Genomic DNA, 25,762 nt, shown 5'->3' with positions numbered 1-25,762 from the left:
GTACTGAAAGCCTCTGGCAGACATTTTATTAGTATTCTATTGATTTTTAAGACCAGGAGGGTCCATGATGGTTATCTAATCTGACATTCTTTGTAGCACTGTTTCTTTCACACAATTATTCTAGTTTTAAGACTATATATAGAAACACTTGAGAATTTAAGTAAACTATGATAAGGTATAGAATATACTTGTTTCAGAGTTGTGTTGATAAATTCTCCTGATTTTGGGCTGCACTTCCGCGAGACCACCATCATCTATTACAGATCTAGTGTTATGTGTACAGAAATGTAAAAAAAAAAAAAAAAAAAAAAAAACTTTTTCCATGTACTGGGAAATAACATAGCTGAGTAAAAAGTTTGGAGATAGCAAGACTGATTCATGGACTGGATTCAACACACGACTTTGAATATGGCCTGTCCCACACAGACCGTGAAGTTATGTTCATTCTCTGTTGCATGCTGATTGCATGACCTGAACCATGCATGTGTTGTCCAGTCCCATGGCAATAACTGAAATGTTTCTCTTTACCTTAATTTTTGTTATTGCAGGTTACATTCTCAAGGTGTCCTCAGGCTGGGAAAATTAAAATGGTAATTCAATTCTTCTTCTTGCCCCACTACAGGCACCTGTATGAGATTGTTACCCAACCTGCATGCTACCCAACTTGTTTTTATCCTAGCAAGCTCCTTATTTTGCAAACACTGTGGAATGCATATGCAAGTTAAGTTACAGTTATTCTGCTGTGCAGGCTGCTCTAATCTGCTACTGTGAAAATGGAAGCTAGGAAGAGAGGGCACGGCTAGAACAATCAAGGCATCACATCATAAATACATGGCAAATCAGTCATTAAACACCTCTTCACACATATTTCTCCCAACCTCCAAGCACAGAGTCAGCACCAGCTGTAACCCAATTAAACTCAACAGTTCACAGGTGTTTAGTGGAATGATTGTAACACAGAAATAGTGTTCTCTTTAAGCTTCCTTAATATTTCACTGCTATTTAAATTTCATGCATGGAATAAATAAATAAATAAATAAATAGATAAATAGATAAATAAATAAATAAATAAAATCTCAGTGACTAAAGCCCAGAGTTTTATAAAAGAAGGAAGTGTTTCCAGATACAGTTTGGGGGTAATTAAAAAAATTCTGTAGACTGCACCATACCTCCTGCTGCCCTACCCCATGACTCTTCATTTAAGAAGACTGACTACATACTGCCTGTTTGAAAGCAGAGCATGTATTTAACAAAAGAATCATGGCATTTGATCAAACAAGAACTTCAAAAGATTCTCCTCTCAAATGATAGCTTTCTCCTTCTAATAGCCAGTCTGTACCAGAAAAATTGCAAATGCATGAATCCCTTTCTTGCTACTCCACTCTTACAGCTATTTGAGCAACTCCCAGTTGTTCTGTGGGTACTTCTTTACTTGTAGCTTTTATTGTTTAGCTGGCTTTATGTTTGCATGTATTTGTTAGAAAGGTACTTAATTACAGATTTTAAATCTCATATATTGAATATATTCACAGAATCACAGAATGGTTAAAGTTGGAAGGGACCTCTGGAGGTCATTTCATCAAGAAGAGCCACCTAGAGCAGGTTGCCCAGGACCATGTCCAGGCAGCTCTTGAAGATCTCCAAGGAGGGAGACTCCATGACCTCTCTGGGCAAACTGTGCCAGGGCTTCTCTGTCTGTGAAGCAGTAGCTTGACTTTTCTATCTGTGTGTTTGGCCACTCATTGAGAATGTACCAACTGCATCCTGGTATGCCACCTTGCAAAGTTTAAAGTAGTATATGAGAGTGCAGGAAAGAAAATCTGTGTTTCCATTCCAACTTTGATAAAGATTCTGCCTTTTGTCTTCAGAACGTATTTAAATGAGAAAAGATGGGAGAACCTTTCTAGCTTATCTTAGGAGCCAAATTATCCTTGGGAATTCGTCATCAGGCAGTGGAGGGGGATAAGCAATTACTTTGCCATGGATACAGAGGACAAGAACCTAAAACCCCACATTTGGAGGAATGCATTTAACCTAATTTTAGACTTCTAAAATTTATTTATCTAGAAAAACATATACCTCTGGGATGACTTGTTCCATCTAGCCTAGGCAACTATTTTCAAATGACTGAAATTCATTGATTTTAAGAGGAAGCCCATATTTGTGTAGCTTAGTCTAGGTATTTTTTAATCATCTTAGGTTTGAATACAGAACTTAAGAGGTTTGAACTCCAGAACTTAAGAGAGAATTTCTGTGGCATGGACTTTTTTTTTTTTTTTTGAGATTTGTCATTTAGCCTGAAGCCTTTGGAATAAGTACAGGAATGATTCAGCCAGCATCAAAAGGTTAGTTTACAGGCTCATGATTTTAGCTTTAAATCTAACAAAGATTTGTAAGTATCTGTCCTTTGTCTCAAAACAGCAGCTAAGGCACTAAAAGACATCACAGTAAAGAGAATATATGGACTTTATCATTTATTTTGCTTACACTAAGATTATAAATATTCAACAGATACTACAAGAACTGAGCTAATAAATACAAACTACATTTGGAAAATATTGAAGCCTTCAAATAAATTGGAAATGAACAGGATCTATGTCATATAGGAGCACAGAGTGCACCTCTTTCATCTTACATTTGTGCTGCACCTTGCACAATGAGAATCCTGGATGGCACCAGAACACACAGGTGAGTACAGATAATAACATATGGACAGTACCAATTCTTCAACCTTTTGTCTTCATCAGCATTCATTTCAAATCAGATATTTTTTGTTGTTGTTATTGTTGCTGGTGTGCTTCTAGGTAATGATGCAGAACCATTTATAAAAACAATATGCAATATAAGAATAATACAAAGCCTTATCAAAAAGTGATAAAATCACTTTAGACAACTCTGCCAACAAGTGGAGGATCCTTAGTAGTAGAAAGTAAGTGATCTTAGTAGTAGAAAGTAAGTAACCCTTACATTCTACTAAGCCCTGGTGAGATCCATCTGGAGAGCTGTATTTTTTGTTGGGCTCCCCATTAAAAGAGATACATGGGCATACTGAAGTGAGTCCGGTAAAGGGCCACAGAGATGATTAAACGATGGTTAGTCTCACCACTCTGGAAAATCTACCAGAAAATGCAATTCAGAGGTGAGTAATCTGAAAGATTGTCTGAAGAATTTTTGGCCATTTAAAACATTTTTTTTCATATTTATTTGTAATAATGAGTAAATGTTCTACAGTGCAGCATTACAGTGCAGTGCAGCTGGTTCTGGTTTTGTTCAACATCTTCATCGACGACCTTGATGAGGGAATAGTGTCTGCCCTCAGCAAGTACGCCGATGACACGAAGCTGGGAGGAGTGGCTGATACGCGAGGTTGTGCCGCCACTCAGCGAGACCTGGACCGGCTGGAGAGATGGGCAGGAATAAACTAAATGAGGTTTAATAAGAGCAAGTGTAGAGTCCTGCACTTGGGAAGGAACAACCGGATGTATCAGTACAGGCTGGGGGACGACCTGCTGGAGAGGAGCTCTGAGGAGAAGGACCTGGGGGTCCTGGTGGATGACAGGTTGACCATGAGCCGGCAGTGTGCCCTCGTGGCCAAGAGGGCCAATGGAATCCTGGCGTGCATTAAAAGAAGCGTGGCCAGCAGGTCAAGGGAGGTGATCCTCCCCCTCTACTCCGCCCTGGTCAGGCCTCACCTGGAGTACTGTGTCCAGTTCTGGGCTCCCTGGTACAAAACAGACAGGGAACTCCTGGAAAGAGTCCAGCGGAGGGCCACAAAGATGATACTGGGCCTGGAGCATCTTCCCTATGAGGAAAGGCTGAAAGACCTGGGTCTGTTCAGTCTGGAGAAGAGAAGACTGAGAGGGGATCTTATCAATGTGTATAAATACCTGAGGTGTGGGAGACAGAGGGATTTGGCCAACCTCTTCCCAGTGGTTTGTGGGGATAGGACAAGGGGCAATGGCCACAAGATAGAGCACAGGAAGTTCCGCACCAACATGCGAAAGAACTTCTTCACGGTGAGGGTGATGGAGCCCTGGAACAGGCTGCCCAGGGAGGTTGTGGAGTCTCCCTCTCTGGAGATATTCAAGGCCCGTCTGAACGCCTACCTGAGCAGCCTGCTCTAAGGAGCCTGCTTTGGCAGGGGGGTTGGACCCGATGATCTTTTGAGGTCCCTTCCAACCCCTTCGATTCTGTGATTCTGTGATTATTTCGAAACAAACTTAGTCTTTCTTCAGTTAAATAACTACAACTTTTATTTGGAATGAAAACAGAACAAAACCAAACATTTTTTTGTACCTAGTATATTCAGTCTTCTGCAATTTTACTTTACTTCCTTTGTAAGGAATGAAAGCAACTCTTTTTAGGAGCTGAAGGCATGGCTAGCAGGCATCACTGTTTAAATTACTGTAGTCTTGAGCCTGGTTTTGTATCAGCTAAGCAATTACCCTTTCTTTTGCTTTCCCTAGGTTCAGAGAATTCTAAATAGTGATGTGCAGAGATTTTTCGCAAGGTGATCTGTTTGTTATAACATTGAATGCTGTGTAGGAGAGACATTGCAGGTCTACAAACTCCATAAAGACCAGGTGTTGGATTTATAGCTTTTGTTGCAATACTTAAAATCTGGTTTTCTCCAGGTGAAAATAAAACAGCAGCAAATCATGTAGTGTGATGTAGAAATTACCACTGATGATAGCAGTTTAACAACCACAAAAATAAGCCTTTTCTCTCTTTTGTTTTCTGTTTATGCTTGGCTCACTACTGAACAATAAGCAATGCTTTCTCAGAGCCAAGACGTCTATTTTGAATGTTAACAAACTTTATCAATTCTGTAATTTGGTCTCGCCCTCCCTACATTTTTTTCATTTATCAACATCTAATTTCATTTTCTATTTTATTATCAAGTTATTTAGTATCATGACCTCTTTCTGTCTTTCTTAGTCATCTTTCCCTTTTTACTTCTTTGGTTAAAGTTAAGTCAGAATCATCAGTAACTTTTGTCAGCTCACTATCACTTTTTCTAGATTACCTGTGAACACAAGGAAAGGCACAGACTTTATCACAAATCCTTCGGGATTCTGTTGGTTAACTTCCTTTCCTTCTGAAAACTGTTATTACTTCCTACCTTTTGTTTCTAGTCATTAACCATTAGTTAATCCATGTGAGTACTTTTCTTTTGATCTCTTAACAACTTAGTTTTCTTTGAAGGGAAGCATTTTCAAAAGCTCTTTGAAAATCCAAATATACTATTTACATGTGAGTTTAAGAAGTGTGCTCTTAAAGGACATTTTTAATATGTGGAAAAAGTGACTTTCAAGTCTGACTTTTTTGTGTCTGTGATTACTTCTTTATGCTTTGTTTGACATTTTGCTAATATTCCTATGAAACTTCATGAATATTATGCTTGAGGAATACAATTTTATTAATATTCTATGCAATATAATAAAATAGTTCATTACATATTTTGGGATAATTTCATAGGGACCTTTTTGTGATCTTAATCTAATCTTTTATTAAACTTATAGTTGTAATATTTTCTTTAATCTGATCTTTATGTAATATTCCATAAAAATTTTCTGAGCATTTCATCAGCTGTTTCATAATTATTTCTATTATTATTTTTCTCTAAGGAACTCCACTTTTATGTTTGGAAATATGCCTGTATGAGACATTTCATCTGAAGCATTCATAAAAACATAGATGATCACATTTCAGCATAACCACTATTTATTTTTAAGTGAAAATTTACAAATATTTAATGCAAATTACTTTCTAGTTTCAAATTACTTTCTATCTTTATCTCTAACTGATTTATCTTCCAATTAAAAACAGAAGTTTTAATGTATATAGCAGCTAAGCAAAGAATTCAACAAAATTTCAAGCACACTTCTATTTTCATTTGTGCAGCTCTAGCCTTCCAGCAGTTTATATTCTAGCAGACTGGTGAAACACTGTGGTAGAAGGTCACCACTTAAACCTGAGGACTTGAGTATGATTTCTAAACTTGCTTAAATGTTTATGTTGCTGGCCTGGGCTGTGTCCAGGGATAAAGATTAGAGAGCCAAGGTTAGACTTCTGGGTCTTCCTGTTGGGTAATTTCTCAGCAGTTCTGGTACCAGACACTGACTAAAGATGTTGTGCTTCAGAAAGAAGGCAATGATTATCTAGAAAATCAGAAAGTAAAAATGTCTTCATTTTTCTGCATCAGTTTTCAGATGCCATTTTTACTGCTATTTTTAACCAGGAATTGGGCATAATGGGGGCATGAAGCTGCTTTACCTACTGTGAGCTATATTGTCGTTCTGGAAGATATGACAGCTGGCACTTGCAGGGAAAAGTAAAACTTTGATGGCAGAGCAAATCCCTGATCAATGGGATCAAAAACAGGTTTTAGTTGTAGTTATTGGTTTTTTTTATGGAAGCTGGGGAGATGAAAAAAAGTTAGTTGGGTTGCCAGTAACTAAAATGGTCCCTTATGGGATACTCCCATGTTGAAAGCATATAGCTGGTCTATGCTGCCAAGACACTTGTGCTTTGTAATGGAACACCCACTGTAAATAACTGTTTTTATCATACTTCATATTTTCTGACAGTCTGAAATACATTTTGTCAGAAGCAGAGGGCTTAGCAGATTTCTTCCTCATTTGTGATCTACATTTCTTTACTTTCACTTGTGTTCAAGTTTACACTCTGAAATATTTCCCCTGAAGGGTTCACCTGCTGTTAAAAAGCTACACTTTGTGCTGCATGAAATGTCTACATACATATGTTGAATACTATGATAAAATGTTATAAAATATACCTCACACATGCAATAGTCTGAAATATGCCTTATCACACACAGATAAAATATTGTGGGATACATCTTACACAGTTCTGTGACATGGTGCTTTGAACAGCAACTCAAAAAGATATTCTGTGAAACTTGTTACCTCAAGCAAATCACTGATCAAATGATAAAGAAAAATAATTTGAACGGTGTCTAGGTTTTTTTTTTCAGTAGTTGGTAAATGTGTTAAGTTTTTATCACTGAAATCTGAAATGTTTCAAGGATGGTAGAGAACTGGGCAGTAGTAAACCTAAATTTGGATGTATGTGCAACAGAGTGGCTTAACAGGAAGAAGGACTCAGAAGAGTTTAATGTCATCTGTACCTCTAATTTTTTTTTTTAATAAAATAAAATAAAATAAAATAAAATAAAATAAAATAAAATAAAATAAAATAAAATAAAATAAAATATTCTAATGGCCACATGAGAAAGGCTTTAATTTTTAACTGCCCTCCACAAGACTTGCAGGGTGGGTATCAAACTAGTCCCTTCAATTTGGTGTCCTCAGTCGTTTGCCCCCTCTTTTGTGTTTAAAAGAGACCACACCAAGAGATACATCCTCTTCTGCGTAAGAATCATAGAAAACTCAGATTTTCATTGCCTTTGGCATTATCTTTGGTGAAACGCAGCTAGAATTTGGCATCTCAAACAGATTCTTGTCAAAATATTTATTATAAGGATATTTGGCAGAGGCAATGTGTTTTTTTTTCCCCCCTTTGATCATTAACTTTCCCATAATCCATTTTCAGCTCCTTGACCTACAAGTTCTTTGTTCTCCAGTCCTGTCATCTCAGCTACTCTGTTAGTAATGGATTTATATATCGTTATATTCCAATGGTTCTTTCCAAGAGTTTCTCATACCTTTCACTTCTCGGGGAGCAAGGATCTCTTCACATTTTTAGTTCAGTTCATAAAGCATAGAATAATACCACTGGACTGCAGGCAAGCCTTCAAACACTGATTTAAGGGTAATATAAGGCAGAGTAGCGGATAGACTGGTTAGTGACACACAGGTATGTCTCTATTGAGTCAGATAAAGGAAAATCAACTTTGTAAAGAAAAGTTGCATCTACACAAACCTTAACCTGTTTAACTCAATGAGAAGTCTACTTAATGCACTCAGGTAAAGTCATGGCTAACTATGGTTGGGGCGATGAATTCAACCAAGTATATCATGTCATATCAATGTTTTAGATAGTGATAAATAAGGTCACTGTGAATGAATGAGAGGGATTCAAACAGTGCTGTATAAATGAGAACTTTGAAGTCTCTGTTTACAGAATCACAGAATAGTTGAATTTAGATAATTTTGAGAAGCAGCGTCCTGTATCCAACAGTGGCTAGTACTTACAGCCTCAATAAGAGTTGAAACTATAGAATAATTAGTCCTCAGGAAGAATCCCTTATATTTCTCTGTTTGAAGAAGGCTGCACCAAGCCTGTAGCAGAGAGATAAGTACCATTAACAAACTGTTGCTTTTTTGGTGTTCATACCTTTTCTCATGTCATCTTAGCACTGTATCCAGGTGTTACTGGTATACAAAGCATAGTCCTAAATATTCTTAATATTAGTTTGTACTTTAGTCTCCTTAAGTTCCTCTGAACTTCACATTTTATGAGGTGGAAAAAGAGAGAATATCTCGGTTTTGTAGGTTTACTTGGTATAAGACAAATTCTCAGCTGAAATCAGCAAAGTTAAATTCTGGTCCCATCAGCTTTGATAACCATTATCTCCACTTTTAGCGGTTTTATGGATGAAGGCAAAATGTAGAAATATGAATTCCATTTTTCTAGGAAATCCTACCTGACTGTAGAAGCTGATGTTTTAGCAATGTTATGAAGCCCCAGGTCAGTTTACCCACTGACATGTAGGGAAAAGCTCATCTGACTCAATGAACATGAGTTTACTTCAGGGTGAGCTGAATAGCTTTCTAACTCCTTCTGAGTGAACTACCAAGATCCACTGTACACAGCAATCACTCAACCCATGTGTTGCACCCAAATGTAGATTCCCATATTTGCCATTTAAAACAACAAGCTGAATCCCAGCACTAACTTTTATACAGCTGTCATGCAACTCAGCTGCCTAAACAAATGTTCCATTTAAGTTACCTTATGACCATCTATGTAGAGTTGAACAACATGACATAGGCATTTCAAGGGACTTTTCTGAGCAACTGTTTTAAGTTTTAAGTTTCTAAAGTTACTAGAAATCTTTGGGTTAAATTCAGTTGCCTGGTAGGCAACTGAAATACATTTACTCCCTGGTAGGCTCACTGAAGGCTCATCTGAGATTTCCATGTGGGGCTCATTGGTATGAGCTGACATGATTCCTTTGTCTTTCTGGTATAGCAGCTGGAGATGAGATAGGGTACTTCAGTTCATCAATTCAATTTTAAAAAATGGAAAATGTTTCCGAATGGGTATGTCAAGCATCCAACAAAGTCAAAGACAGCTCCTGGGGAGGTTTCCATAAATAAATATAGCAAATGGCTCCCAAATCCTATTTCTGCAAATTTCAACCTCATCCTGGGAAAACAAGGTATTGACAGTGCATGCAGAGCAACAAGAAAAATATTGCCATGCACCTTTGTAGTATCTGTATTCCTTCCAGACAATATTGGTAAGACAGAAGTTGGCTGTGTGAGCTGTGTTACTGCACAGCTGGTCTCAAGGCTGTTTCCACTTTATGCTTCAGGTGAAATCAAAGATGCTCAACGGGGTGCTAAGGTCATCAAGGAAATATGCTGCAGGACAGGAAATGCTGGTGAAGCTCCACATACACAGACCCTCCTCTGTTCTTCTTTCCAATCAACACCCAGAAAGCTTGGGAGCACCAACAGTCATGCACTAATGTACCAAAACTTATCTTTATCTTTTTGTTATAATCCTGTAGAGGAGTGATGAGTTATCTTTTTGGCAGCAATGTGCATGCTGCTTGCATATGGCATTGCATTTGCTACTAATCAATAGTAATATAATAGTAATTTCTGTGGAAAAACTATCATCTGTGAGAATACTTGTAAAAATAAATCTGTGGATGCAAAAAATTTGCAAGCCACCCAGAATACATACAACAGGCTAAACATTTTAATTATTTCAATTATTGAAGTAGTCACAGTTCAAATCTGCCTATAGCTGTTGTTATCTGAATGAATCAATCATTTCTTGAGGTAAATAAGAAAAGTATTTTTGTCTTCCCCTCAAGTTACTCACAACAGACACGTCTGAAAATAAAAAATCCACACCTCCTCAGATCTAGACAGTAGGAGTTTATAAATCATGAATGTGCCATCCAGCATGAGGATGAGAGAGGTGCATTTAATCCTGGGACTGATTATTAACTCAGTATCTGTCTTTTTCACTTGCCAGACTGAATCAAAAATAGCACCCACAACCCTATTCATGCAGTGACAGCTAATACCACTGTATTTTCGTACGTTAGAGTGATTTTTGACATAAAAGATTCCTAAGATGTGTTTAAGGTGAAGCACTTCAGTTTTAAATTTCTATGTCAGAATGGCATGATGGTATTGACTGCTCAGGTCTGTTTCTGAGTGAAGAGGTGGGGAGATTTCATTATCCAGTACCTTGGACTCCATTCTTTAATACAAGCAGAATGCTTTAATTTTGAAACAGGCTCATGAGACAGAAATATTCCAGTGTTTTCAGGATACATATTTATAGTCTTCCAACCAACTATTTTCTAAGTCAGTCCTGCAAAACAGAAATCTTTGTTTGGATTTTTTTTCCCTTAACATTCCCTTAACACATAGACAGAATGCTAGAAAAGAATAAGAAGAAAAAAGGCCACTGAGGGACATTATACTATGGTGTTGTTTGCAGGACATTTATTTTTTTTTTTTTGCAAAATATCAGTTTCCATGTTTCCATGGGCCCAAGGATGTTGGGCAGACGGGGTTCCTGGAGGCTCAGGGAACTTCACTAGTTTCATGGAAGTGTCTATATTAGAAGGGGGCTTAATGGGTTTCAAAGACAATTCAACCTGACTGTTTAAAACTCATCAGAAAGGTCCCGTTCCACTTTGCTTCTCTGGCAGTTGCTTGAGGACTCTTCACACTGTGATGCTCTCAGTAGCCTTTTTTTTCTTTTTTTTTTTTTTTTAAGGAAAGTTGATTTTACTCCTGTTACTTATAAAAATCTACACCCTGCCTCCTCTCATAGGAAGAGTTAGGAAGCATTGGGATGCTGGCAGTTATGTTATAATAGCAGGAGGTTTCAAACCAGAAAAGGCAGCACTGCCTATTTATGTACCAAAGTATTTCCACAGAGACTGATTGGGGATTAGAAAGAAACACCAGCCGAGATGAACTATGTCCCGTACTTGGGGGAAAAGCTTCCTACATCTCCCTGGGTGTCTGCCACTTAATCATATAACTGATTTCATCCTCTGTGAACTTTCCCAGCTTAATGTTGAGTTTTGTTCTAAATACTTCTGAAGAAGGCAATTTCACAAACACTTCTGGCAGCTAATTTCACTGTCTAAGCAGAAATAAGATGATGAACTTTAAGAGAAAGCTTTCTTCAGCTTCCAGATGAAAATCTGTCTTCTAAACTGAAATCATCATATCACCTAAAAGGAGATGAAGCAGCCAGGACTACAGCGTGAAATGTAATACAAAACAAGAACACAACAAAATGCATTCCTCTCAACTAAGATCTTCTGTCATGTATTATATTTTCTGTGCGCAGAAAATGTACATACATGAGTAAAGCACTAAAACATTCAAAGACTGTATTCCTTTTGTACCAGTCTGCAAAAAAATATATAGCTATTAAAAAATAATAACAAAAGTAATGCCTGGAAAGAAATAAAGATGTTAAGAGAGCATGTTACATATTTGCCAGCTAGACAGTTGCAGCGCAGCAGTTAATGAACAGGGAACAAAAGCAATATTCTTATTTTTTTTTTCTTTCATAACTATGGACAAGAAAAAATGCAAATGTAAATTGAATTGAATAAGCTCTTGCTTAATTTATTGGATTAATTTTAAAACACACCTCATAATGACTTTATCCTCTGAAAAGTTTCAGGAGCTTTTAATGCTTAAAAGGCCAGATGCTGTACCATGGCTCATATTTTCAGGCATAGCAGGTCTTACCAGATGAAGAAATAACATCCTTAAAAGGTTTTTGTGCCTCAGAAATGCACACACGGGTAATTTGCCTGACATTTTAAAAATTTAATTTAGGGTTCTTAGGAAAGAGACATAATCATCAAATAACAGCTCACTTTCCATCCATAGAAGTTCCTTAATGGTTCTAAATATGATGCATACCCTGAAAAATTACTTGACTCACAAGCGTGAACTTTTAACACAATTAATTTAATTTGTAAATCGAACAATATGCATCATTAATGACTCACAATTTCCAATTTGCAGAACAGTTTCTGCATCATGTCTCAGTCATTTTAGCCAAGCCATTTTCTGCAACTTTATGTTTCCTTTAGGTTTTGTGCAAATTTTCCACCTTAACTCCATAATGTCCAGTTTGCACTTCACTGCTAGCTACTATCAATGAAGACAGCAGTCTCATTCAATAGCTGGTCAAAAAGATAATACAGCCAAGACCAATATTCTCTCTCTCCTTCTAGGTGAGGTGTGGGTTACAGTCTTAACTGGTAAGTTGTATTGGGGCTGCAAAAACTGGCTGTGTAAACACATTTCCAAACGAGATGATAACAATAGAAAGTACACTGAGACTAATCAAAATTTTCATATTTGTGCAATGTATGGAGATTGGTGGCCTGCTCCTGAATTATCATTATATCTGGGATTTGTGTTTAAAGGTTGCCTAAGAGCAGGAAGTACAACAGACTTGGTAATATTCTGAATAGCTTTCTGTGAGTCCAAATAGTCTATGAAATAAAGGAGTCAAGACAAGTTTCTTTAATTCCTAAGGCATTAGTCAAAATTACCTAAAACTACCATACATCTCAGTCAGCTAAAAAAACTGTGGAGTTTGTGGTGTGATCATGATGCAAGAGCTGCTGAATAAGACCAGCAAATATAATTGCTCTGCATGCCAGGGGTGGTTACTTCTGTGCTCCAAGAAGGTAATCAGTGACGCCTATGCTGTTATGTTTGGGTCGTGATTAGAGGCTAGAGGACCCAGCTGCTCTTGAAAAGAGGAAAGCGGTGGCTCCACAAGGCTTGAATAAAAAAGGAAGGCTATTACAAATGTCTTCAGGGGCTTTACTCTTAAATGGTTGTGCCAAGCCATGAGAATAATAAAACTGTGTTTTGTGAAAATGAAGCAGCAAAGTGACAATAAATTCTGGCCACCTTTAAGAATGACATACCACAAAGCTGTGCAACATTTTGAAGGTTTGAATGGGTGCTTGTGTTCTTTGAATATACAATGGTATAGGATGCTTCAGTAAGACGAAGCAGATGGTGTGACATGCCTGACAGATTTTGATAACTGAGTTTCCTTATTTATGAGGCAGCTTCTGACAAAAACCTTGTGCCCATTCTCAGGCTCAGGAGAAGATGAACAGAAAAGGTTTCCATTCAACACCGATGAGAGTGATACTGAGTCAAATAGTTCAGCTTTCCTGCATTTCAGGGTGATAGAACTGCAAGATCATTCCTGAAGTTTTTTGTTTTGTTTCGTTTTGTTTTGTTTTGTTTAATTTTAATTTTAATTTTTTCCCCCCAGAGGTTTCTAAACTAAATATAAATATCTATCAGTAGGATGGGGCTTATTTTTACATTCATATATCTGTAATGTGATAAGGCACAGCCCAACACTAAGAAATTTCTGTCTCAAGTCAGCAAATCTAAAATGTGAATTAAGTTCTTTGTAGGATGGAAGTACATGGAGGTATATGGTGACATCAGAGCTATGTACTTAGCCATTGTAATACAGCCATTATAATCTTTGTCTTTTGTATTTTATACAAGGGAAAACATGAAGACATTCATTAGACTGAGGACTGAAAAGAGGGTAGGACTTGCTGCAGATTATGCACATATGAAGACAATTACCTGCAACTATGACTTGAATGAACTGATCTTCTCATAAAGAGTCCACATTTAAAAGTGGACAGCATAGGACTGTAATATGTATGCAAGTTTATGTCATTGTCAACATGTATGACAGTTTATGTCATTGAGGTAGGTAGTCCCAGAGTTAAATGCCAGCTAATAGGACCAGCTCAAAATCTGGGAATGAAAATAACCTTTATTTGGTCATATTTTTGTTTCACTAAAATTATTACAGATTTTAAAATTACAAACCAAACAATTATTAGGATATTTAATCTAGTGGGAAATTCAATTTGAATAATATATAAACACATAATTCAAATAATAATAATTTGAAAAAAAATGTGAAAAAGCCTTTGAAACTAGGCAAAAAGAAATCACACTGCAAATATATATATATTTATATAATAATCTTACATGCTGTAACTGTTAATGACCATCATAGTTTTCTTTGCTAATGACAATCCAGTGTTGCTGTGTGCTGTTTAATTTTTTGAAGTAATGATTTATCAACACAGCACTTCACAATGAAGGACTGTAGAGAAATTAATTGGGGCACTGCTGAAGTAATTAATGTTATTAGTAGATCAGGCAGATTTTTCTGAGTTACAGTTAGGTTTAATTTACAGATAAGATAAGATTTATTTTAAAATATAAGCTAGGGCTTGTATATGAATTGTATAAGGAGAGTTATTTTGAGAAAAAGTTAATTGAGGATACACTGATATTGAAATAATGTACACTTGATGGAGTCTACATAGAAATAATTACAATAAACTTTCTGAAATGTATGCTGACTGGACAAAAGAGCATGGAGCACTTAGTATTACATCAGAAAAAAAGGACTGTGAAGTGAAAAGGTCGGAAAGAAATCCACTTCTTGTTTCAAACCTCTGTTTGCATATAGCTCCCAGTGGTATAAGTGGGAATGTCAACACTGCTTTGATATCAAGTTGCTTTAGATAAGTTTAACCATTGTAAAGTTCACCACTGCGCTTATTTGCACTAGACACCCTCACACATGAAAAACAAGGACACAACAGGAGGCAGAGTGTATTTCATTCAACTTCTGTGCAATTTTATAGTAGATAGAACTCTGCCTCAGTCCTTCACAATACAAAATACTTCAGGTTGCAAGTTTAACAAAAATGAATGTAAAGATTAATTTCACTGAAGTTTTTACTGCCAAATTTTGGGGAAGTATTTTTTTTCCCCATGTTTTGTTGTTGTTGTTGTTGGTTGTTTTGTTTTTGTTTTTGTTGTTGTTGCAGATGCATCACATATACACAGCACTTCTATCTGTGTAGAGGAAGTCATTGGTTTGCAAACAGATAGGAAGATAATACATGACAGAACTAAAAACTTTACCATTTAACAGAACAAATCCCTAAGTACTTGTCCCAACTCCCTCATGGCTGTATAGTGATTCAGACCCATTGAAACTAATTGCCTAGTTTCTTTCTTGGGAAAACGTCTGCTTGTTGTGTTTGGGTCTTCGCTCAGGGCATGATACTTCTTTGTCACTGTCACTGCAGGGCTAACCACAGCTCTCTTGTTTCGGCTTTGGAAATGAAGAAAGTGATAGCATGCAGCTGAAGTTAAGGAGCTGAATTTAAATTCATTTAAGACTGTTCTTGTTTGTATAAAACCAACTCATTTTGTAGTTAACCTGCCCCAATGTGTCAAAATGATAATGTCACTAAATACTAGTGAAAAGGTCAGAGGAAATAAATAATTACAACTGGTATTACATTTGGCATTAGAAGAGAAAACACTGTCTTTTAATTTAAATTAAAAACATGAATATAATATTTTCTTTGATTTCCTATTAAGAGAATTCTGCATTTTGGTTTTCTAATTGTTTAATCTGTGGTCCATCATTTGTCTCTTTGTATTTTTTTTTTCTAAGAAAACCTTTCAGAATTTTACAGCAGAACTATACATTAGCATATTCTATAGAGTGGTTAGGGTATGAAAAGTAATCAGTTGTACTACATTCAGTTGTATATAGACACCGTATATATATATGCATATATATAAATTTATATAGAGAGAGTTTTATGGGTGTGTATGCATGTGTATATGTTAGGCCAAATTTTCAGTAACTTCAGCATCTAACATTTCTGCATGGATCACAGATATTTCACTTCGTTTCGATACAGCTTTGAAACCCTCCTTGTTTATGAATTCTGTATGTACTGCACTGCTGAAAGCTTATTCAGTCCAGAATACTTCTGTTAAGTTTTGAATACCTTATACAACAGTAAGGCAAAGCTGATTGTGATATTTTTACTACTTATTGTCATTTCAGCCTATTAAACATATATTTTAGTCCTATAGGAAACAGGAGTTCTACTGAAACACTATTTATTTAAAAACACACCAATAGATACTAAAATTTTAATGTACATTCACAGTAATTATAAAAGAGAGCTTGGTAAATAGAAGTAGCCCATCTGGGTTTCCCTTAAATGATTAGCACAATTGGCATATCAGTTTTAAGATCTGTATCAATTCAGAAATGGCTAACACATCTGCACCAGACCTTGTACAGAGAAAGCCTTCACCTCATGTATGTATGAGGATTTATATTGAACGGACTGTGCTAAAATTCAATCAGTGAGAGAAAAGAAAAGGCGTGGAGTCACACTGAAACCTATGATGTTGCACCTGACTAATAATACAGCAAAGAATCATTCCTAGACTGTGTTATCATAAAAGTTTTATCCTCTTCACATGACTTTTTAATGCTCTTTACCAAACCTGGTCTAAATTTCATCTGACTAGATACATTTACTGTAATTTCTGCTTCATGTTGAAAGCTTCCACATTTCAATATAGAAAGATGAAAAATAGATCTTACTTTCACTACCTGCAAAAAGAAGACAACTAGTTTTGAGTTAAATTGCTGTCTAGGCGTGGTTTAAATTCTGGAGGCACCAACTGGCCATATTTAAGGAAGAAACATTGCCCATCTTTTAGTCAGTAATCCAGTGTTTCAGGAACTCAACCAAGAGTTACGGCAGGTAATTCAATTTTCTTCTCTACCTTTGGAGATTCAGTCACATATCTCTCATTACTCACAGGTGTATCCCAGTTAACTTGCAAGATACTGTTACGCTGTGCCTTTCTTTGAAGTTATCCAAATGATGGTGATCCACTTCCTTTCATGGTGTGTACATATTCATTGAAATTAGGATTTAAATCCTGGTATTCTAGATTAGTTCCTAATCCCTAATTTATGGAGTTATTTTTCCCTTCTTCTCTCACATTGGCTTAATAATCAGCACTGGCTGGAAAGACTGCAAGTGCCCTAGTAAAATATGCTTCACTGTATGAACAAAACACTCTCAGCAAGATGAGAATATTAAACCTTGATTTCCCATTCCCAGGTGAGTACCTGAATGATGGGGCTATGCAGTAAAGAGTATTTGGACAGTATTACTACATTTTCCATTTTGGAACAAGTGCCTACAACAAACCCTTAATTGTTTTGCTAGAGATCTACTGACATTCAAGCATGAAACAACCCTCTACATTCTTATTGTGAAAATAATTAATCACTGGAAGAATTTATGCAGGGTATGGTTAATTATCTATCATGAGCAGTTTTTAAATAATGCCTGGATAGCCTTTGAAGAGATATGTCTTATTTGAAGCACTAGCTGTTGGCTGTGTGCAAGAGTCAGTAGCTGAAATCTGCTGTCCTCTTAAACTGAGATGATGATATGGGTCCGTTTGGTGCCTAAAATATTTGAATCTATTAAAAATACTTCCTTGTGGTTATTGTATGTGGTTGTTTATTGTACACTTTTTTTTTCCTTGCTTCATAATTCTGAGGAAAAAAACCTACATTTTTATTCAGTAAAATGTATATTTAAGGTCTGTGTCATGTAATGTATTTCTCTAATTAACATTTCAATGTTTGTTAACACAGAAGTACATGCACTATTGGAAAATGCAAACTATTAATCTTTAGAATTATACAAGCTTCTGTATTTGATTAAAACATTCTGTAAACTGCTTTGGCACAACATTAAACAAGAGAATTAAAAGTTCAAAAAAAAAAAACCACACACAACGATAACAAAAAAAACAAACACAACAACCAATTTTACTGATTGGTCCATTGGAAAGCCAGTTCAATAAGTTAAAATTTGGAGTCTTTCAACAAAGTGTGTTGGAGGGGAACTAAAATTATATAAATCTATTTTGCTATCAATAGATTAGTACAGGTTAACTAAATCCTAAGTATTAATGAGCATTACAAATAGATTACCTTTTATGTTTAGATTTCTAGCTAATATGCAGCCTGAAGTATGTTTATACCACTTTATGTGGTGGTCTGTTGAAGGCTAGGTAGGCATGAACTGAGACTTATGACTAGCTCATCTGTAGTTAAAGAAAACAGAAGTGCCTCATGCTGCAAAATGAATTCAGAAAAAAATTATTATGGAATCAAAATTTAGATTAGAAGGAATCAGTGAGGATGTTTGACTCAGTGCCCTTGAAAGCAGGTCCAACGACTTCTCACAACCTTGTCCAGTCAAGTTTTGAATATTCTATAGGATGGAGATTTGACAGGCTGTTACAAAGAAAAAACTTGTCCTTATATTTTATTGGAATTTCCTAGGTTTTAATTTGTATGTGCCCATCGAAGAACAGTCTGGCATTTTCCCTGTGTTCTGAAGAGTCTGGGTCCATCACCTCTCTATACTCTCCCATCAGATGGTTGAAGACACCAGTATGATCTCTTGCAAGGTAGTCTTGTATTCTTAAGGCAAAGCAGACACAGTTCCCTAAGCCTGTTCTAGTATGTCCTCCAAAGGAAAGCATAGGATGTATTTTTTTAAGTGGATGTAAAACTTATGTCTCCAATATATTGCAGATATAAAGCTGGGATGGGATTTGAAAGAGAATTGGAATGACTGTTTTCCTGGAAAAATCTTGGATATATTCACTGAACTGTGTCATACAACAGGGGAGAAAATTCCCATTTCTTTGCCCTCCCACCTCCCCTCCATGATGAACTGAGGGTTCTGACAGCACATTAATGAATTTTGGTCAGTCTTCTGATTTTGTTAATACAGGCCTATTATAATCTTGGATACATCTATGCAAGTATGTGCCAAATACTGCTGATAATGGCTGTGCTACATTATTGTCAAAGTAGCAGCAATAGCCGGTCACTAAATCTTACCTGGTCATTTACTGTGGCTGTAACAATCTAGGAATACTAAATATTTCTTATCTGCCTGAAAATAAGGGACTTGAGACCCAGATGTGCTGCAAGTAGGACAGAGGGACTGAGGTGATAAGTGAAGATTTTAAGGGTTCAAAGAAGGATATAAAAAAGAAAATATTTAAAAGGCACCTCAGGGAGATCTAGACAGAAGGTGGAAAGACAAAGAGTCTTCTGTAGTGAGAAAGACTGCTGTAGTGGCAGGACCATCCAAGGTTAGTGGAAGTACAGCAGAAAAATTCCTTGGTAAAAAAAAAGAAACAATGACCTTGGAGCATCTCATAACTTTATAGCACATAGGCTAAAAGAAGTTTATATCACAAGCTGCAGATTAGGGCCCCACACAACCTTATATGAAGTACCTGACAGAAGCAACTTAACTAGATCTGTTACAACATATCCTCCCACTACCAATGAGCAATAATCAATGCCTGTAAAGTAGGGGAATTGAAACTAATGCATTGGTTCACGTGTCTGTTTTTACACTGCTCTTTAATCCTCTAGATAAAGGGATCTCAGGATTCAGTGGATGCAAAACTGAAGCTAGCCAAATTCAAGCAAAAGCATGTATTTTAACAATACAGGTAACTAACCACTGGAACCGTTTATTAAGGTAGGTAGATTCTTTGTCACTTGAAGTCTTCACATCAAGACTGGACATCTTTATGAAGTATTTCCTTTAATTTTGTGCAAAATCACTGGCTAAAATTACATGGTATATTTGAGGTCAGATTAGATTGGGGAAATGGGTATCTAGTCTGAATTATGGTATCTGAAATTCTCTTTTGGTTTAAATTAAACTGAGTTTTCCTTTGACTTCTCTTAAGCCAGGATTTCACCAGGTATCTGCAAAACTTTATTCCTGAAAATGCTAGGCTAATTTTCATCACAAGCAGAAACTGATGATGAAATGAAAGGAAAACATGTCCTCACCAGTGAAAATGACTTTATTTTTGAATGTTTATTCAGAAGAACCTTGTAGCAAACAGGACTTAGTATGGCAGAGATTGTAAGGAAATTTACAGAGTAGGAAATAAGAATTATTCTGGTAAATGTGCCAGCAGAAAGCCACATAAATCTGAACAACTAAGAAAGGTGTTTATTCCGCTAACAGATCTTACATAGCTATTAAATAAAACCTTGCAGTTTTAATAATAAAAAGGCTACTTGAATGAGTCTATCATACTTTAGCTCATGTTTCCTGCAAAGTCACATAATCTTTATAAATATTTAGTGATTTGAGGTGATAGTTTATTAAATTAAATACAAAAAAAAAAAGTTTAAATTGTTTTAAAGTAGAACATTTATTATAAAACTCAGTCTGTTAATTTGCCTCAAATAGAAGTCCATTAAGTTATGTAAATCTAATGCCAGAACACAATGTTTTTTAAACATATGGAGGAAATAACTTTTTCTAGGACATAATCTTCTTTTTCTGTGTATGTAGGTACGTACATATCTCGAATGAACGTACGAGTAGGAATTCAAAAAGTATGGTTTAACACTTCACTGCAGATGCTAAATTTCACCATCCATTTGAGAAGCCCTGAGCTGTCTTGAAATCAAAGATTAATTTACTGGTTCAGAAGAAACACTCCCTAAGTACGGGTCATTTCATAACAGGACATCACAGGGCTTTAATTGTTGTCAAATTATGTTGCCACTGTATTCTGTGTTTCCAGACCAGAAAGTATAAATGATTCATAACAGTATAATCTGAACTTCTGGTTTATCACATATTGCAAAATGTGACTGTTACAGAGAAAAAATAAAAAATAATAAAAAAAAAAGTAATACCTATATAAAAACAATTCCTCATTCTTATATCATTGGATGTAAAATACTCTAGAAATCAAAAACAAAACAAAACAAAAAACTTCTACTTATGACTGGGAGTGTCGTTACAGACAAATAACAAGACATATACTTACTGACAATCTGAAAGGACACAAGAAATCCAAATTTGGCACCTTACATGACAAACTTAAAAGTGGCTATATTTTTTACTTATTTAATCATGGCTTCAGTGATATCCAACAGATAAAAATCAGGGCCATAACCAATTTTTAACACTGAATCTAATGTGCTTTATTAGGCTGCATATCACACTTTGAATGAAAGCTGCAGCAGGAGTCCCACTTCTGTACAGTGTTAAAAATTAATAAGCAATTTCTTAGTGTCAGAAGCACAACAGTCTTTAGAAAATAATGTCAACCATCAGTGCATTGCATTTGCCATGTTTCCAACTCTATGACAATTATCATACATAAAATAGTATTAAAAAGTTGTGGGTTTTTTTTTTTTTTTTTTTTTTTTTTTTTTTTCTGTTATGAAGCATGTACCAGAATGTGGATGGCTGACAGATTCCTGCATAAAATAAACTAGTCCATTGGCCAGTCTGATCTATGAGCTGGAAATGGTAAGGTTCACTTTCTCAAAGTACAAAATAACTTTTGAGATATAGTTGAAAAAATATGCCCTTTAGTGTATTCATTATCTCTCTAGCCTTCTGCATTCTTTCAGCCTTTAGCATATATATTCATTTCCCTAGGGTTAAGCTAATGTGTTTCTCAATTCCTGGATTGCTTTAACAACAAGAATCGAAGGAGATAACAAAATGAATCCCCAGACCCCCTCTGAAGCACATGGGTTTTGAATTTTAAGTAATTTGTTGTTTCAGGGTAAGAACTATAAAGAATATCTACCGGACCAAATAGAAATGCTTTGTCTTGTGTCATGTTCTCTTCTCTCCAACAAGTCAAATTAAATGATTTTACGCTTGTGCCATAAAGTGCAAGTCAATGATGCTACCTTTCAGAAAATGAATTAAAAGCTAAGAAGTCTGAAAGATGAACAAGCTATTTTATTTGGGCACAATATTAAGAAGTTCTAAATTTTAAGATGTGAAAAAGTCTTTAAAGAATACCAGTGAGAATATGTATTAATGTTTCCTGCTGTCAAATATTTTGAATTCCTTTCAAGTCTTTGTGTGATAATTTAAAAACACAGAAAATAGAAAACAAATAGCAAATGGCTGACTCATTTGCCATATTAATGATACTAAGGCTTGGTGTCTTGGTAATATAGATGGTATTATAGTTATTCATATTTTGAACTCTCAAATATTTACAAAGAAGATGCAGTTATTTTTGTATGAGTTTACAGACATGAGGCTTGATTTTCTTCATAACCTGTCACAAACTCTGAAAAAGCTCCAATGTTTCATGGGAACAAAGTGAAAAATGCTGATTTGCTCTAAAACCTGAATGTGTTGAGGTGACTGGTTTGTCTTCGGTGACCTCTGGAATTCCTCTGACCTAAAGTCAGTGGACAAGTTTTAGAAACTATTATAAGCTAGTTATCTAGGATTCTTCTAGTGTCAAGAAACAGATATCGTAAGATATGTGGTATGAGTGAAGATATGTGGAATGAAACCGTTCTTCGGGTTCCTTATTTAGCTATTTCAAAACTTATAGATTAAGTTGTGTTAAAACACCAATGTATTTAGATGGCTAAAGCAGGTGATGCAAATCTCATTGTTTAAGTATCTACACGAAACAGCTCAAGATGTACAAAACGCTTTAAACTTGCAATATTCTATGATTCCATGATTCTATAGTTCAAAAGCTTTGCGTATGAATAAAAGCCTTGAGCTGCTTCAAATTCAAGGGCTTTAGAAAAACAGAAATTGCTCAGGTCCTGCTTTATCTATTTGTAGAGTGTTCATTGTTTTGGAAAAAAACTCTTAAAGCACACAGCTTTTGGGAGCTGAAAGAGGCACTCAGATTTTTGGTACGTGCAACAAAGTTTGTGAAATGACTAGAGAAGACCCCAGCTTGTACTTCAAACTAAGCCATGCACTTTTCCTGTGAGATAATGTAAATAGGCTCAACTATTTGCACATGTAATAGATTACTGTACTCTTTAAAGACTTTCTTACACAGGATAAACAAGACTTTGTTGAATAATATCACATGGTACAAAACAGTACCAAACTCTTACAGCTGGAGAGTCATTGTGCTTGTTGTAGACAGGCTGCCTTAGAGAGAGAACATGCAAAGATGGACTCATATGCACCTATTCTGCCAGCAACACTGAGCTGTTCTTCAAGAGTAAAAACAATATGTTAGGCAGAAAAATAATTTCCTGATAAAGGTACTGTACTGGGTCTGCCTGTAATGGAGTTGACATTCCCTGCAGCAGCCCAGTAAGATAAAAAACAGGATTCCATTCCCATGTCATATCTACTTTTTCAGTCAATTCCAAAATGATTTTGAAGACACCACCACACAATACAACGAGAAGGAAAATATTACTGCGGAGATACATTCTAGAACACCTTGATTAACTGTTGGAAAACACATTGGAATTTTTAAGATTACCTTATAGAAATCAAAAATCAGAGTTAAAGAGGTTCATCTGTCAGCACAGGAAAAAAGTATGCAGTACAAAAAGAGATCCCCAGCTTCATTAAGTCTAGCACTTTACTGTTTTTATCAGAGGGAATTATGCTATGCAATTTCTATCCTAAATTTACCAAATTTTATGTTAAAATGTGCTATGGTACTTGCTTTGTGAAAGCTAGAGACTCAGTCTGTTGATAAAAGCATTCCTACTTTTAGCTGTTGATAGAAGCACTCCTACTTGTAGTAGTTTGTGTTGTGCCAATACTGCTTGATTGCTCATAGGTCTGTACATCCTGCTCAATGATTTTGTCTCTGAGATGGACCTGCAGGTTGGGTTTCTTCAGGACAAAGCTCTACTTCCTGATCTGATGGAGTTAGAAATAGAAACAGTATCTTTTAGTAAGGTCAGGGATCAGGGATTTTGGAAGGTTAGCTATGCCATTTTATATTTTAATTATTTTTTATAAAGAATCAGTTGCTAAAGAAACATAATTATCATAGTATGATCTATTGTCAGTACACAAGATTGACTTTTTTTTTTTTCTCTTTGCTTAGATTCATTTATTTGGAACAGCTAAAATATGCACTAAAAGCTTCATAATAGACAGATATGCTGCTAAGAGTGTTAGAATGTTATTATTGAATGAAGCAGACTTCGGTCAAACCTCTGGGCATGCAGGTCATTTTCAAACAGCTGTGCTACTGAGATCACATTAACAAGCTAGTAAAGACCTTAGGTTTTTTTTTTTTTTTTTCCTCATGTTTTTATAGACAGTACATATGCTCATCTTTTATATGGAACTACTCCTGCTTAATTAGAGCAATCCTTGCCAGCAGACTTTCATTTTCATTTTCTTTACTTTTTTTTTTTTTTTCTAAGATGCAGGTTATCATGTCTCTTCATTTAAGAACATTAAACACTTTCAGTTGATAGGATATAAAAATCTATTATTCTGCAGAGCGTAACTCCCTCTCATTTTCATTGCATCTATCCCTTAACAAGGTAATAAATGTCAGTTTGCCACACCGAGAGAGGCCAGGTATAGAAGACAATCCGAGTTTCACTGTCCAAAGGGAAGACAGGTGACTCAAAAGCAGACAGGGTCAAATTCATGTACGTCTGCTCAGGGCTGCCTGTTTGATCTCCTTGATGAGTGACTTGGGCTCTGCATTTGCTTTGGATTCACTTGTCAGCAGAGAATCAAAAATGTTACAGCAGCAACAGCAGGGAGATGGAGAGCAAAAATGAGACATAGAATGTCTAGATAAGAGAAGAACTGCCAGAACTAGTTGTTTTGTTGTTGTTGTTTGTTTGTTTTTTAACATAAAAAATAGATTTGTCAGAAAACCTGTACAAACCAACAGCTAACCTAGTGATACCTTTTGCTTTTACAGAAAGTTTGTGTTATTTTAATTTTTAAAATGCGATCTTGTCATGGTAATTAATGGTCTTCATAAAACAATCTGACAGCTGAGAACTTACAATTTGGTAAATCTTTTGTTAGAAAAACAGCTATAAGAGTTTATGGAATTTAGAGAAGAGGGCAACATTTGCAGAGAGATCTTTTGTCCCTTAACTTGTTCTTCATCATAGCCTGAAATATGTGGGGAGATGGACAGGTGCTCTAAAAAAGCCTGAATTCTCCTTCCTAAATGAATTATGAGCCATCATCAACAGAGCAGAGAGTCTAAACCACTAGCAGTGTATTAGCTTATATGACCTTCAGGAGCCACTCTGACAACGTATTTTTATTTTTTTAAATATATACAATAAACTAGCAAAGGCTGTTTGTTCAGCTAACATCACTTTTGTGACTTAGAGTGACTGATGAGGTCACAGTAACTCAACCACTTGCAATTATTTCTTCTTATCCATATTGAATGATGTGTAAGAGATTTGAAGAAGAGAGGGCAAAGGAAAATGAAAGGGAAGAGTGGTGTCAAATAAACTGAATCAGTCTTAATGAGAATGAATACCTTAACGATGATTGTTGGTTACATAGTGTTTTTGTTGACGTTCTTGAAGTAAGCTCTTAAGTACCACACAGTACATGATGAGTTAAAAAATATGAAATAACAGTTCAAAAAATATTTTCTTCCAGTTTTTGAGCTAATGGAAGCAAATGTTTTGTGGGAAAAATGTCATGGAATTTAGCTGGGAGACTACCATAATGTGAGCACTCCAACAGGCTAGACGCAAAGGCAGCTGTCAGTTTTGGCATTCAGTAAGCTTTGATTGCCTGGATTTGCAGCCTTAGAGAGTATCTTGTAGAAAA

Source organism: Anser brachyrhynchus (genome assembly GCF_964034855.1).
Source record: "Anser brachyrhynchus genome assembly, chromosome: 4".
Taxonomy (NCBI): Eukaryota; Metazoa; Chordata; class Aves; order Anseriformes; family Anatidae; genus Anser; species Anser brachyrhynchus.
Note: the sequence above shows the minus strand (reverse complement) of the source record.